Here is a 17,093-nt window from a genome sequence, read left to right on the forward strand (position 1 = left end):
TGTGTCCAGCTTTCTGCCCTGGGCCCCCCCCCGATCGCCGCTCTCAATAAAAAAAAAACAAAACAAGTTTTACCTGACCGCGATCCTGCTCTGTCTGGTTATCGGTGGGGGCGGCCATCTTCCTGAGGCCGCGCGTGCGCAGGTGGAGCGCTCTGCTGCCTGGGGCTTCAGGAAAATGGCCGCGGGATGCCGCGCATGCGCAGATGGAGATCGCGGCGGCCATTTTTCTAAAGCCGAGATGCGAACAGGTAAATTCTGCGCCGCCGGCGACCCACCCCCCACATTGTGCCGCCCCCCGCATTGTGCCACCCGGGGTGGCCTGCCCCCCCCCGCCCCCCCTTCCTACGCCACTGCCTGTCTGCGAGCCAGATACGGCCATCAAAAGAGCCATATCTGGCTCGCGAGCCATAGGTTCCCGACCCCTGGGCTAGGGGAACTTTCCATCTATCCCAGTGCATCAGGGCGTGCACTCTGGGCTCTTCAGGTAAAAACTCAAATCTGACACTCTTGGACGCCGGCCAGCACTTAAAACCTACAGCCTGTGACCTCACAGAAAGGGCTGGCTTTTCCAAACCCTCCTACTTCTTCGGTTTCACTAACTGGGCATTAAATATATCTGATGCCCGTAACTTCGCTACAGAACATGTCATAAACGTACCATACCCAGCATTCATCTCGTATTATCATGGGCATTCCAATGAGATCAAATATGCCCTGTCTGGGATACATATTTACAGAGAAATCCCTACTTCTTCACCAGATGGAGTTAGACGCCCGTGTTTAGAGTGGTGGGTAGGTCCACTGAGTGGAAGTAAGAATATGTAGTTTCGTGCTCTTAACTTAGATGGTTTGCTTAATATCTTACAAAAACCAAACAAAGAACTTTCAAGAGTCTAGAAGTTTCTAATCCAGTTAAAGCTGGGCAAGAGCTTACACGGCAGGAAATGCCGGTCGTAAATACCTTGGCTCTCATAACCCCCACACTCTCTGAGAAGGAAAGTCAGGAACTTGCAGCTACGAGCTGTTGCTGAATCACTCCAAGGAGGGGGGCTTAGCCCACAGCATGCTAGCAAGAGAACTAAACTTATGATATTTCATACCATCGTGACACCTCCCCCCTTTGGAGTGTGCTAGGGAGGTAGAACCGCACGGTATGCCTCCATGCGCACCTCAGTAGGTTCACCCTGGCGGGACAGTCCATCTGCATTCCCATGCTCCCTGCCCGCTTTGTGTTCAATGGTGAAGTCAAATTGCTGAAGGGCAAGGCTCCAGCATAGCAACCTGCCGTTGGTTCCACACATGGTGCTTAGCCAGCGCAGAGGGTTGTGGTCGGTCACCACAGTGAAGGTGCGACCATACAAGTAGGGCTGCAAGCGCTGCAGGGCCCAGACTATGGCCAGGCACTCCTTCTCAATAATGGAGTAGGCCACTTCCCTCGGCAAAAGTTTCCGGCTCAGGTACAACATGGGGTGCTCTTGGTCCTCTGAGTCAACCTGGCTGAGCACAGCACCAAGGCCAAACTCGCTGGCATCCGTCTGTACCAGGAACGGTCGACTGCTGTCGACTGCTTTCAACACAGGGGCGTTGCACAGTGCGGTTTTCAACGCCTGGAAGGCCCCTCACAGCCATCTGTCCAGTTGACGATGTGGGGGTAGCTTCTTCCTGGTGAGGTCCGTCAAAGGTTTTGCCAGGCTACTATAGTGCTGCACAAAGTGCCTATAGTACCCTGCAGTGCCCAGGAAGGACATCACCTGTTTCTTGGTCCCAGGAGTGGGCCAGTTCACGATCGCGCCCACTTTCTCAGGCTCTGTCTTCAGGGTGCCTCCGCCTACCCGGTGCCCCAGGTAGTGGACCTCACTCATGCCCATCTGGCACTTTCCCGGCTTGATAGTCAGTCCTGCTCAGTGAATTCGCCCGAGCACCTCCTCGAGATGCTGCAGGTGTTCCCCCCAGGATGGACTGAAGATGGCAATGTCATCCAAGTATGCCACTGCGTACTTCTCCAGTCCCTGAAGCAGGAGGTTGACCATCCGCTGGAAAGTGGCAGGGGCATTCTTCATGCCGAAGGGCATGACCGTGGACTCGTACAGTCCAAAGGGTGTGATGAAGGCGGACTTCTCCTGCGCCTCGGGACTCAGGGGAATCTGCCAGTATCCGCGACTCAGATCCATTATTGTCAGGTATTTTGCGCCAGCTAACTTCTCAAGCAGCTCCTCGATGCGCGGCATTGGGTGCGCGTCAGAGGCTGTAATGGCGTTGAGCCCCCTGTAGTCCACGCAGAACCGGGTGGTCCGGTCCTTTTTTGGCACGAGAACTACAGGTGAGGCCCACGCGCTCTTTGACCGTTGAATCACCCCCAGCTGTAACATCTCATCGATCTCCTGGCGCATAATCTGCTGCACCTGGTCAGAGATTCGATAGGGTGTTCGCCGTAGTGGGGCGTGATTCCCGGTGTCCACCTCGTGGACAGCTAACTCAGTCCTCCCAGGTCGGTTGGAGAACACGACCCGGAAGGGTTCCAGTGTGGTTTGCAACTGCAACCGCTGTGGTTCATCTAGCGAGGCGCTTACCTCCACGTCCTCAATGGACCCACCGGCCTTGGCTTGGGCCAGCATGTCCAGGAGGGTGTCTTCCTCCCCATCTACGGGTTCACGTTCGTGATGAGCCTTCATCATGTTGACGTGAAAGGCCTTTCGCCTACCCCGAGCGTGGTCAAGCGTGACCACGTAGGTTACCAGGTTGAGCTGTTGGTGGACGATGTACGGGCCCTCCCAGGCTGCCTGAAGCTTATCCGTTGGTATGGGGACCAGCACCCACACCTTTTGACCCACGTGATAGGTCCGCTCCCGGGCGTTCTGGTCGTACCAGTGCTTCTGGTCAGCCTGAGCCTGCGTCATGTTGTCATGCACCAGCTGCGTCAAGGTCTGCATCTTGTCACGGAAGCGCATGACATACTCCACTATGGACACTTCAGAAGGGTTCTGCTCCTCTTCCCAGGATTCTCTTACCAACCCAAGGGGTCCCCGGACTCGCCTGCCATACAGGAGCTCGAAGGGGGAGAACCCCATCGAGGCCTGCGGAACCTCTCGGTAAGCGAACAGCAGATGTGGGAGGTACCGCTCCCAGTCACGCCCTTGTGTCTCAACCAGCATGCGTAGCATCTGTTTGAGGGTACCATTGAAGCGTTCACACAAGTCATTGGTCTGTGGGTGATACGCACTCGATACCAGGTGCTTCACCTGCATTTTCTTACAGACAGCCTCCATTAGGCAAGACATGAATTGGGTCCCTTGATCAGTAAGCATTTCCCTGGGAAATCCTACACGTGCGAAGATAGCCAACAGGGCATCCGCCACCTTATCTGCCCTAGTTGACGACAGAGCTACTGCCTCTGGGTACCGGGTAGCGTAGTCTACCACAGTAAGGATGAATTGCTTTCCAGAGCTGCTGGAGATGGCCAGCGGGCCCACAATGTCCACCGCGATCCTCTGGAAAGGCTCATCTATCACTGGCAAAGGGATCAGGGGAGCCTTAAGAGCAGGCCCCGCCTTCCCCACTCTTTGACAGGTGACCCAGGAGCGGCAGTAGTTTGACACATCTGTCCCCATCTTAGGCCAATAGAAGTGTTGAGACAGCCGGGCCTTAGTTTTGCTGATCCCCAAGTGTCCAGCTAGCGGGATCTCATGGGCAATCCGCAACAACTCACCCCGGAATTGCTGCGGGACGACCAGCTGTCTTTCCCTGCACCACTCCTTTTGTGATTCTCCGGGTACTGTCTCCCGGTACAACCTTCCTCGTTCCCAGAACACCCTCTCCTTATCAGTCTCGGAGAAGCGCGTCCCGGCGAGTTGTCTCAAACTCTCTAGGCTCGCATCTGTGTGCAGAGCGGCCTGAAACTCCTGGCTAGGGGAAGCCAGAAGCGATGTCAGGGTCCCTTCCCCACGGGAGCCCTCTGGGACCTGCTCTGGGTCCACCTCTGGTTCAGTCATACTGATGACTGAGGAGGGTCCGGGAGGCAGAGTTATCTGCGTTCCAGGCACTCTGACTGCGGGTGACAGCAGCTACGTAGGCTGTCTCCCCGGGGATTTCTACAGACCCATCAGCCGACGCTGCTATGGGCTCTACCTCCCCACCCACCCCCATTACCTCAGGAGCATTGCTACTTATGGGCCAGTTACCTTCCTCGGTGGCACTGGTCAATTGCATGGCACCACCTTCCTCACGGTTCCCATGTATCTCCCCATTTCCGGTAGCACCGACACTTGCCCCTGCTAGGGGTTCCTCAGCCGTCTCACTCCGCAGAGCGACGTGGCTGAGCACTCCTGTACCTATGGACACATCAACTTTCACAGAAAAATCAATATCAGGTTCGGCTGGCACAGGTACAACATTTTCACCATCAATCCTAGGGAAAAAATGGTTAACAGATGCATCATTACAAGATAAAGCATGGTCAGGTAACACATGCGATTTCCCATCATCATCATCATCATTGTCTGGGTTAACATTACCCTCATTAGTAGATTGGGGAGGGGGGTCATCGACGAAGTATGCAACCAACCTCCCCAAATCAGTCCCCAACAAAACATCAGTGGGCAAATTATCAGACAGCCCCACTTCCTTCACCCCGCTCCCAGCACCCCAATCAATATAAACCTGGGCCATTGGCAAGGGACAGCTGATGCCCCCAATCCCAGTGACAGTTAGGGTTTTCCCCGGAATGATTTCTTCAGGGGCTGCCAGTTCGTGTCGGATGAGGGTTCGTTCAGCCCCGGTGTCCTTGAGGCCTGTAGCAACACGACCTCCCACAGTGACATGCTGTACGTTGTTACACACCCTCCCAACCACACCACCCACCAAAAGAACTGCTGCATTAGGCCCTGGGGCCTTGGCTGGGAGGTTCTTCTGCTTGACTGGACACTGGGGACTGATATGACCAGGCTGCCTGCAGTGGTAACACTGGCAAAGTTCGGTGGTAGGTCTGGTGCTGTTGGCCACGGGGACAGGACCTCTGGTGTGTTGGCTGGCAGGGGTACTGGCGTTGGTTACAGGCTTACCCTGTTGTGATCTGCTTTTTGGGCTCCCCTGGTGGTGGCTGGTGGTACTGGAAACTTGTGTGTGCTTTTCTGCCTTAGCTCACCTGCTTCCATCAGTTTTGGGAGTTCCCTATTTAGCCTTGCTCTCCAGTCACTTCCTTGCCGGTCATCATTGTAACCTGAGTCTTTCAGTTGCATGTTCCTGCTACTAGTCTGCTGATCAGCTAAGTGGACTCTTGTCCTTTTGTTTTGTATTTTTTGTCCAGTTTACAGTTTTGTCATTTCCTGTTACTGGAAGCTCTTGTGGACTGAAATTGCCACTCCTGTGTGATGAGTTGACACAGGAGTCTTAAAGTAATTTCAGGATGGGTTTTTGAAAGGGTTTTTCAGCTGACCGTGAAGTCCTCTTTTGTATCCTTCCTCTATCTAGTAAGTGGACCTCGCTTTGCTAAATCTACCTTCATACTGTGTATGTCTTTTCCTCTGAACTCACCGTTAATATATGTGGGGGCTACTATCATCTTTGGGGAATTTCACTAGAGGTAAGCCAGGTCTGTTCCTTCCTCTTCCAGGCGTAGTTAGTTCTCCGGCTGGCGCATGGCATCTAGGCAGCCGTAGGAATGCTTCCTGGCTACTGTTAGTTGTGTGGTAGATTTAGGTCACGGTCAGCTTGAGTTTCCATCACCCGAGAGCTAGTCTGTTATTTTTGTGTTTCTGATGTTCCCATGCCATTGGGGAATCATGACAGTATGACCGGCCACTGTTAAAGTAATTGGCAGAAGAAAGGAGAGTAAAAGAAGTCTGTAGAATTTTTTATTTTTTTTCCTCTCATGTTTGCTACTTAGTTGGTTCAGTTGTATTTCCGCTCTATTTACAGCCTTGCCTTTCTCTCCTTCTAATCCTTGAATGGCTCTGATCTCTCCGGTTTAAGGATGGACCCTCAGAGTTTGGCTGCAGGTTTAAATAATCTTGCTACGAAGGTTCAGAATTTACAAGATTATGTTATACGTACTCCTATTTCTGAACCTAAGATTCCTACACCAGAGGTATTTTCCGGAGATAGATCTCGGTTTCTGAATTTCAAATGTAATTGTAAATTATTCCTTTCTCTCAGACCTCACTCCTCTGGAGATCCTGTTCAGCAGGTTAAGATTGTGATTTCTTTGCTGCGAGGTGACCCTCAAAATTGGGCATTTTCATTGACACCAGGGGATCCTGCGTTGCTCAATGTGGATGCGTTTTTTCTGGCTTTAGGGTTGCTGTATGAGGAACCTAATTTGGAGATTCAAGCTGAAAAAGCTTTAATAGCCCTGTCTCAAGGGCAAGATGAAGCTGAGATATACTGCCAAAAATTTCGTAAATGGTCTGTGCTTACTCAGTGGAATGAGTGTGCCCTAGCGGCAAATTTCAGAGAGGGCCTTTCTGATGCCGTTAAGGATGTCATGGTGGGGTTTCCTACGCCCACAGGTCTGAATGAGTCCATGACAATGGCGATTCAGATTGATCGGCGTTTGCGGGAGCGCAAACCCGTGCACCATTTGGCGGTATCTTCTGAAGGGACGCCAGAGAAAATGCAATGTGACAGAATTCTGTCAAGAAGCGAGCGGCAGAATTATAGGAGCAAAAATGGCTTGTGCGTCTACTGTGGTGATTCCGCGCATGTTATATCAGCATGCTCTAAACGTACTAGGAAGGTTGACAAGTCTGTTTCTATTGGCACTTTACAGTCTAAATTTCTTCTGTCTGTAACTCTGATTTGTTCATTATCAGTTATTACCGTGGATGCCTATGTGGACTCTGGCGCCGCTCTGAGTCTCATGGATTGGTCCTTTGCCAGGCGCTGTGGGTTTGATTTGGAGCCTCTGGAAGTTCCTATACCTCTGAAGGGTATTGATTCTACACCTCTGGCTTGTAATAGACCACAGTTCTGGACGCAAGTGACTATGCGTATGACTCCAGACCATCAGGAGATGATTCGCTTCCTCGTGTTGCATAATTTACATGATGTGTTAGTGCTTGGATTACCATGGTTACAATCTCATAACCCAGTACTGGACTGGAAAACTATGTCTGTGTTAAGCTGGGGATGTCGGGGGGCTCATGGGGACATACCTTTGGTTTCTATCTCGTCATCTATTCCCTCTGAGATTCCGGCATTTTTGTCGGATTTTGGGGATATTTTTGAAGAGCCTAAAAATGGGTCTCTCCCTCCCCACAGAGAGTGTGATTGCGCCATAGATCTGATTCCAGGCAGTAAATTTCCAAAGGGTCGTTTGTTTAACCTATCTGTACCTGAGCATGCTGCCATGCGCAAGTATGTTAAGGAGTCCCTGGAAAAGGGACATATTCGTCCTTCTTCATCACCTTTAGGAGCTGGGTTTTTCTTTGTCTCTAAAAAGGATGGCTCGCTGAGGCCTTGTATTGATTATCGACTCCTGAATAAAATTACTGTCAAATATCAGTATCGTTTGCCGCTGCTTACTGATTTGTTTGCTCGCATAAGGGGGGCTAAGTGGTTCTCCAAGATTGATCTCCGTGGGGCGTATAATTTGGTGCGAATTAAGCAAGGGGATGAGTGGAAAACCGCATTTAATACGCCTGAGGGCCACTTTGAGTATTTAGTAATGCCTTTCGGCCTTTCTAATGCACCTTCAGTTTTTCAGTCCTTTATGCATGATATTTTCCGTGAATATCTGGATAAATTTATGATTGTGTATTTGGACGATATTTTGATTTTTTCTGAGGACTGGGAGTCTCATGTTCAGCAGGTCAGGAGGGTTTTTCAGGTTTTGCGGGAGAATTCTCTGTGTGTAAAGGGTTCTAAGTGTGTTTTTGGGGTTCAAAAGATTTCCTTTTTGGGGTACATTTTTTCCCCTTCTTCTGTTGAGATGGACCCTGTCAAGGTTCGGGCCATTTGTGACTGGACGCAGCCTACTTCTCTAAAGGGTCTTCAGAAGTTCTTGGGCTTTGCTAATTTTTATCGTCGATTTATAACTGGTTTTTCTGGTGTGGCTAAGCCTCTTACGGATTTGACTAAGAAGGGTGCTGATGTTGCCAATTGGTCCTCTGCCGCTGTGGAGGCCTTTCGGGAACTTAAGCGCCGCTTTTCGTCTGCCCCTGTGTTGCGCCAGCCCGATGTCTCTCTCCCCTTTCAGGTTGAGGTCGATGCTTCCGAGATCGGAGCAGGGGCGGTTTTGTCACAGAAAAGTTCCGATTGCTCAGTGATGAGACCTTGTGCGTTCTTTTCTCGAAAATTTTCTGCCGCCGAAAGAAATTATGATGTCGGTAATCGGGAACTTTTGGCCATGAAGTGGGCATTTGAGGAGTGGCGTCATTGGCTTGAGGGTGCTAGACATCAGGTGGTGGTTTTGACTGATCACAAGAATCTGATTTACCTTGAGTCTGCCAGGCGCCTGAATCCTAGACAGGCGCGCTGGTCGTTGTTTTTCTCTCGGTTTAATTTTGTGGTCTCGTATCTGCCAGGTTCTAAGAATGTGAAGGCGGATGCCCTTTCTAGGAGTTTTGAGCCTGATTCCCCTGGTGATTCGGAACCTACAGGTATCCTTAAGGATGGGGTGATATTATCCGCTATTTCCCCAGATCTGCGACGTGCTTTACAAGAGTTTCAGGCGGATAGACCTGATCGCTGTCCACCTGGTAGACTGTTTGTTCCTGATGATTGGACCAGTAGAGTCATCTCGGAGGTTCATTCTTCTACACTGGCGGGTCATCCTGGAATTTTTGGTACCAGGGATTTGGTGGCTAGATCCTTCTGGTGGCCATCTCTGTCTCGAGATGTGCGTGTTTTTGTGCAGTCTTGTGATGTGTGTGCTCGGGCCAAGCCTTGTTGTTCTAGGGCTAGCGGGTTGTTGTTGCCCTTGCCTATTCCGAAGAGGCCTTGGACGCACATCTCGATGGACTTTATTTCTGATCTTCCTGTCTCTCAGAGGATGTCTGTTATCTGGGTGGTGTGTGACCGTTTTTCTAAGATGGTTCATTTGGTGCCATTGCCGAAGTTGCCTTCCTCGTCTGAGTTGGTTCCTTTGTTTTTTCAAAATGTGGTTCGCTTGCATGGTATTCCTGAAAATATCGTTTCTGATAGGGGTACCCAGTTCGTTTCTAGATTTTGGCGGGCATTCTGTGCCAGGTTGGGCATTGATTTGTCTTTTTCGTCTGCTTTCCATCCTCAGACTAATGGCCAGACGGAGCGAACTAATCAAACTTTGGAGACGTATTTGAGGTGTTTTGTGTCTGCGGATCAGGATGATTGGGTTGCCTTTTTGCCGTTGGCGGAGTTTGCTCTTAATAATCGGGCTAGTTCTGCCACCTTGGTTTCCCCTTTCTTTTGCAATTCGGGGTTTCATCCCCGTTTTTCTTCTGGTCAGGTGGAGTCTTCGGATTGTCCTGGAGTAGATGCTGTGGTGGATCGGTTGTATCGGATTTGGGAACAAGTGGTGGACAATTTGAATTTGTCCCAGGAGAGGACTCAGCGGTTTGCTAACCGCCAGCGTCGGGTTGGTCTTCGCCTTCGTGTTGGGGACTTGGTGTGGTTGTCTTCCCGTTTTGTCCCAATGAGGATTTCTTCTCCTAAATTTAAGCCTCGGTTCATCGGTCCCTATAGGATTTTGGAGATTATTAACCCTGTTTCCTTTCGTTTGGACCTTCCGGCATCTTTCGCTATCCATAATGTGTTCCATCGGTCGTTGTTGCGGTGTTATGGTTCTCAATGGCAAGAGAACATAGCCCAGCAAACATAAGAACTAGCTCTTGGAAGGATGGAAACTAAACTGACCATGAACTAAACCTGCCGCACAACTAACAGTAGCCGGGTAGCGTTTGCCTACGTTTTATCCCTAGACGCCCAGCGCCGGCCGGAGGACTAACTAATCCTGGCAGAGGAAAATATAGTCCTGGCTCACCTCTAGAGAAATTTCCCCGAAAGGCAGACAGAGGCCCCCACATATATTGGCGGTGATTTTAGATGAAATGACAAACGTAGTATGAAAATAGGTTTAGCAAAATTGAGGTCCGCTTACTAGATAGCAGGAAGACAGAAAGGGCACTTTCATGGTCAGCTGAAAACCCTATCAAAATACCATCCTGAAATTACTTTAAGACTCTAGTATTAACTCATAACATCAGAGTGGCAATTTCAGATCACAAGAGCTTTCCAGACACAGAAACGAAACTACAGCTGTGAACTGGAACAAAATGCAAAAACAAACGAGGACTAAAGTCCAACTTAGCTGGAAGTTGACTAGCAGCAGGAACATGCACAGAAAGGCTTCTGATTACAATGTTGACCGGCATGGAAGTGACAGAGGAGCAAGGCTAAATAGCGACTCCCACATCCTGATGGGAACAGGTGAACAGAGGGGATGATGCACACCAGTTCAATTCCACCAGTGGCCACCGGGGGAGCCCAAAATCCAATTTCACAACAGTACCCCCCCCTCAAGGAGGGGGCACCGAACCCTCACCAGAACCACCAGGGCGATCAGGATGAGCCCTATGAAAGGCACGGACCAGATCGGAGGCATGAACATCAGAGGCAGTCACCCAAGAATTATCCTCCTGACCGTATCCCTTCCACTTGACCAGATACTGGAGTTTCCGTCTGGAAACACGGGAGTCCAAGATTTTTTCCACAACGTACTCCAACTCGCCCTCAACCAACACCGGAGCAGGAGGCTCAACGGAAGGCACAACCGGTACCTCATACCTGCGCAATAATGACCGATGAAAAACATTATGAATAGAAAAGATGCAGGGAGGTCCAAACGGAAGGACACAGGGTTAAGAATCTCCAATATCCTGTACGGGCCGATGAACCGAGGCTTAAACTTGGGAGAAGAAACCCTCATAGGGACAAAACGAGAAGACAACCACACCAAGTCCCCAACACAAAGCCGAGGACCAACCCGACGCCGGCGGTTGGCAAAAAGCTGAGTCTTCTCCTGGGACAACTTCAAATTGTCCACTACCTGCCCCCAAATCTGATGCAACCTCTCCACCACAGCATCCACTCCAGGACAATCCGAAGATTCCACCTGACCAGAAGAAAATCGAGGATGAAACCCCGAATTACAGAAAAAGGGAGACACCAAGGTGGCAGAGCTGGCCCGATTATTGAGGGCAAACTCCGCTAAAGGCAAAAAAGCAACCCAATCATCCTGATCCGCAGACACAAAACACCTCAAATATGTCTCCAAGGTCTGATTCGTCCGCTCGGTCTGGCCATTAGTCTGAGGATGGAAAGCAGACGAGAAAGACAAATCTATGCCCATCCTAGCACAGAATGCTCGCCAAAATCTAGACACGAATTGGGTACCTCTGTCAGAAACGATATTCTCCGGAATACCATGCAAACGGACCACATTTTGAAAAAACAGAGGAACCAACTCGGAAGAAGAAGGCAACTTAGGCAGGGGAACCAAATGGACCATCTTATAGAAACGATCACACACCACCCAAATGACAGACATCTTCTGAGAAACAGGAAGATCCGAAATAAAATCCATCGAGATGTGCGTCCAGGGCCTCTTCGGAATAGGCAAGGGCAACAACAATCCACTAGCCCGAGAACAACAAGGCTTGGCCCGAGCACAAACGTCACAAGACTGCACGAAGCCTCGCACATCTCGAGACAGGGAAGGCCACCAGAAGGACCTTGCCACCAAATCCCTGGTACCAAAGATTCCAGGATGACCTGCCAACGCAGAAGAATGAACCTCAGAAATGACTTTACTGGTCCAATCATCAGGAACAAACAGTCTACCAGGTGGGCAACGATCAGGTCTATCCGCCTGAAACTCCTGCAAGGCCCGCCGCAGGTCTGGAGAAACGGCAGACAATATCACTCCATCCTTAAGGATACCTGTAGGTTCAGAATTACCAGGGGAGTCAGGCTCAAAACTCCTAGAAAGGGCATCCGCCTTAACATTCTTAGAACCCGACAGGTAGGACACCACAAAATTAAACCGAGAGAAAAACAACGACCAGCGCGCCTGTCTAGGATTCAGGCGTCTGGCGGACTCAAGATAAATTAAATTTTTGTGGTCAGTCAATACCACCACCTGATGTCTAGCCCCCTCAAGCCAATGACGCCACTCCTCAAAAGCCCACTTCATGGCCAAAAGCTCCCGATTCCCAACATCATAATTCCGCTCGGCGGGCGAAAATTTTCGCGAGAAAAAAGCACAAGGTCTCATCACGGAGCAATCGGAACTTCTCTGCGACAAAACCGCCCCAGCTCCGATTTCAGAAGCGTCGACCTCAACCTGAAAAGGAAGAGCAACATCAGGCTGACGCAACACAGGGGCGGAAGAAAAGCGGCGCTTAAGCTCCCGAAAGGCCTCCACAGCAGCAGGGGACCAATCAGCAACATCAGCACCCTTCTTAGTCAAATCAGTCAATGGTTTAACAACATCAGAAAAACCAGCAATAAATCGACGATAAAAGTTAGCAAAGCCCAAAAATTTCTGAAGACTCTTAAGAGAAGAGGGTTGCGTCCAATCACAAATAGCCTGAACCTTGACAGGATCCATCTCGATGGAAGAGGGGGAAAAAATATATCCCAAAAAGGAAATCTTTTGAACCCCAAAAACGCACTTAGAACCCTTCACACACAAGGAATTGGACCGCAAAACCTGAAAAACCCTCCTGACCTGCTGGACATGAGAGTCCCAGTCATCCGAAAAAATCAAAATATCATCCAGATACACAATCATAAATTTATCCAAATAATCACGGAAAATGTCATGCATAAAGGACTGAAAGACTGAAGGGGCATTTGAAAGACCAAAAGGCATCACCAAATACTCAAAGTGGCCCTCGGGCGTATTAAATGCGGTTTTCCACTCATCCCCCTGCTTAATTCGCACCAAATTATACGCCCCACGGAGATCTATCTTAGAGAACCACTTGGCCCCCTTTATGCGAGCAAACAAATCAGTCAGCAGTGGCAACGGATATTGATATTTAACCGTGATTTTATTCAAAAGCCGATAATCAATACACGGCCTCAAAGAGCCATCTTTCTTAGCCACAAAGAAAAAACCGGCTCCTAAGGGAGATGATGAAGGACGGATATGTCCCTTTTCCAAGGACTCCTTTATATATTCTCGCATAGCAGCATGTTCAGGCACAGACAGATTAAACAAATGACCCTTAGGGTATTTACTACCCGGAATCAAATCTATGGCACAATCGCACTCCCGGTGCGGAGGTAATGAACCAAGCTTAGGTTCTTCAAAAACGTCACGATATTCAGTCAAGAATTCAGGAATCTCAGAGGGAATAGATGATGAAATGGAAACCACAGGTACGTCCCCATGCGTCCCCTTACATCCCCAGCTTAACACAGACATAGCTTTCCAGTCAAGGACTGGGTTATGAGATTGCAGCCATGGCAATCCAAGCACCAACACATCATGTAGGTTATACAGCACAAGAAAGCGAATAATCTCCTGGTGATCCGGATTAATCCGCATAGTTACTTGTGTCCAGTATTGTGGTTTATTGCTAGCCAATGGGGTGGAGTCAATCCCCTTCAGAGGTATAGGAGTTTCAAGAGGCTCCAAATCATACCCACAGCGTTTGGCAAAGGACCAATCCATAAGACTCAAAGCGGCGCCAGAGTCGACATAGGCATCCGCGGTAATAGATGATAAAGAACAAATCAGGGTCACAGACAGAATAAACTTAGACAGTAAAGTGCCAATTGAAACAGACTTATCAAGCTTCTTAGTACGCTTAGAGCATGCTGATATAACGTGAGTTGAATCACCGCAATAGAAGCACAACCCATTTTTTCGTCTAAAATTCTGCCGTTCACTTCTGGACAGAATTCTATCACATTGCATATTCTCTGGCGTCTTCTCAGTAGACACCGCCAAATGGTGCACAGGTTTGCGCTCCCGAAGACGCCTATTGATCTGGATAGCCATTGTCATGGACTCATTCAGACCCGCAGGCACAGGGAACCCCACCATAACATCCTTAATGGCATCAGAGAGACCCTCTCTGAAATTCGCCGCCAGGGCGCACTCATTCCACTGAGTAAGCACAGCCCATTTACGAAATTTCTGGCAGTATATTTCAGCTTCGTCTTGCCCCTGAGATAGGGACATCAAGGCCTTTTCCGCCTGAAGTTCTGACTGGGGTTCCTCATAAAGCAACCCCAAGGCCAGAAAAAACGCATCCACATTGAGCAACGCAGGATCCCCTGGAGCCAATGCAAAAGCCCAATCCTGAGGGTCGCCCCGGAGCAAGGAAATCACAATCCTGACCTGCTGAGCAGGATCTCCAGCAGAGCGAGATTTCAGGGACAAAAACAACTTGCAATTATTTTTGAAATTTTGAAAGCAAGATCTATTCCCTGAGAAAAATTCAGGCAAAGGAATTCTAGGTTCAGATATAGGAACATGAATAACAAAATCTTGTAAATTTTGAACTTTCGTGGTGAGATTATTCAAACCTGCAGCTAAACTCTGAATATCCATTTTAAACAGGTGAACACAGAGCCATTCCAGGATTAGAAGGAGAGAGAGAGAGAGAAAGGCTGCAATATAGGCAGACTTGCAAGAGATTCAATTACAAGCACACTCAGAACTGAAGGGAAAAAAAAAAAAAAAAAATCTTCAGCAGACTTCTCTTTTCTCTCCTTTCTCTGTCAATTAATTTAACCCTTTGGTCGCCGGTCAAACTGTTATGGTTCTCAATGGCAAGAGAACATAGCCCAGCAAACATAAGAACTAGCTCTTGGAAGGATGGAAACTAAACTGACCATGAACTAAACCTGCCGCACAACTAACAGTAGCCGGGTAGCGTTTGCCTACGTTTTATCCCTAGACGCCCAGCGCCGGCCGGAGGACTAACTAATCCTGGCAGAGGAAAATATAGTCCTGGCTCACCTCTAGAGAAATTTCCCCGAAAGGCAGACAGAGGCCCCCACATATATTGGCGGTGATTTTAGATGAAATGACAAACGTAGTATGAAAATAGGTTTAGCAAAATTGAGGTCCGCTTACTAGATAGCAGGAAGACAGAAAGGGCACTTTCATGGTCAGCTGAAAACCCTATCAAAATACCATCCTGAAATTACTTTAAGACTCTAGTATTAACTCATAACATCAGAGTGGCAATTTCAGATCACAAGAGCTTTCCAGACACAGAAACGAAACTACAGCTGTGAACTGGAACAAAATGCAAAAACAAACGAGGACTAAAGTCCAACTTAGCTGGAAGTTGACTAGCAGCAGGAACATGCACAGAAAGGCTTCTGATTACAATGTTGACCGGCATGGAAGTGACAGAGGAGCAAGGCTAAATAGCGACTCCCACATCCTGATGGGAACAGGTGAACAGAGGGGATGATGCACACCAGTTCAATTCCACCAGTGGCCACCGGGGGAGCCCAAAATCCAATTTCACAACATGCGGAGATACGAGGTGCCGGTGGTTCCTTCTGCTGAGCCTCCTGCTCCTGTGCTGGTTGAGGGTGAATTGGAGTACGTTATAGAGAAGATCTTGGACTCCCGTATTTCCAGGCAGAGACTCCAGTATCTGGTTAAATGGAAGGGCTATGGTCAGAAAGATAATTCTTGGGTAACTGCCTCTGATGTTCATGCCTCGGATTTGGTTCGTGCCTTTCATAGGGCTCATCCAGGTCGCCCTGGCGGTTCTTGTGAGGGTTCGGTGCCCCCTCCTTAAGGGGGGGGTACTGTTGTGATCCGCTTTTTGGGCTCCCCTGGTGGTGGCTGGTGGTACTGGAAACTTGTGTTTGCTTTTCTGCCTTAGCTCACCTGCTTCCATCAGTTTTGGGAGTTCCCTATTTAGCCTTGCTCTCCAGTCACTTCCTTGCCGGTCATCATTGTAACCTGAGTCTTTCAGTTGCATGTTCCTGCTACTAGTCTGCTGATCAGCTAAGTGGACTCTTGTCCTTTTGTTTTGTATTTTTTGTCCAGTTTACAGTTTTGTCATTTCCTGTTACTGGAAGCTCTTGTGGACTGAAATTGCCACTCCTGTGTGATGAGTTGACACAGGAGTCTTAAAGTAATTTCAGGATGGGTTTTTGAAAGGGTTTTTCAGCTGACCGTGAAGTCCTCTTTTGTATCCTTCCTCTATCTAGTAAGTGGACCTCGCTTTGCTAAATCTACCTTCATACTGTGTATGTCTTTTCCTCTGAACTCACCGTTAATATATGTGGGGGCTACTATCATCTTTGGGGAATTTCACTAGAGGTAAGCCAGGTCTGTTCCTTCCTCTTCCAGGCGTAGTTAGTTCTCCGGCTGGCGCATGGCATCTAGGCAGCCGTAGGAATGCTTCCTGGCTACTGTTAGTTGTGTGGTAGATTTAGGTCACGGTCAGCTTGAGTTTCCATCACCCGAGAGCTAGTCTGTTATTTTTGTGTTTCTGATGTTCCCATGCCATTGGGGAATCATGACATTACCCCCTCTCCAGCTGGTGGTGACTGGCTTCCGCACTTCCGATCTACGGTTGGCCTCATAGGCATCGGCAATCTGCGCTGCTTTCGTCACGTCTTTGGGTTCTCTGTCCATCACGAACTGTCGCACCTCAGCTGGGCAAAGATGGAAGAACTGGTCTTTGATCATCAGGTCTCGCAGCTGTGCAAAGGTGGTCACTGACAGTCCTTGGGTCCACTGGTCAAAGTGGGTCCCCAGTCCATGCACCACATCACTGTAACTGTCGTGTGGGCCACGTTGGAGGGTCTGGAACTTTTTACGGTACACCTCGGGTGTAAGCTGGTACTTGGCTATGAGGGCCTGCTTGATAGCCTCATAGTCACCATCTTGTTCTTGAGGGAGTGCAGCAAACGCCTCCAGAGCTTTGCCTCTCAGCCCTGGTGTCAGGTATCGTGCCCATTCATCTGTAGGCAGTCGGTACTGTCTGCAGGCTTTCTCAAAGGCCCGCAGAAAAGTGTCCAAGTCCCCATCCTTTTCCATAACAGGGAAGTGATCGGGCCGGGGCTTCGGTATCTGAGCGCTGCTGGGCTCACGGCTGGACTGGGACGACCCCTGCATTTGCAGTTGGGCC

Source organism: Ranitomeya variabilis, chromosome 4 (assembly GCF_051348905.1).
Source record: "Ranitomeya variabilis isolate aRanVar5 chromosome 4, aRanVar5.hap1, whole genome shotgun sequence".
Classification (NCBI taxonomy): Eukaryota; Metazoa; Chordata; class Amphibia; order Anura; family Dendrobatidae; genus Ranitomeya; species Ranitomeya variabilis.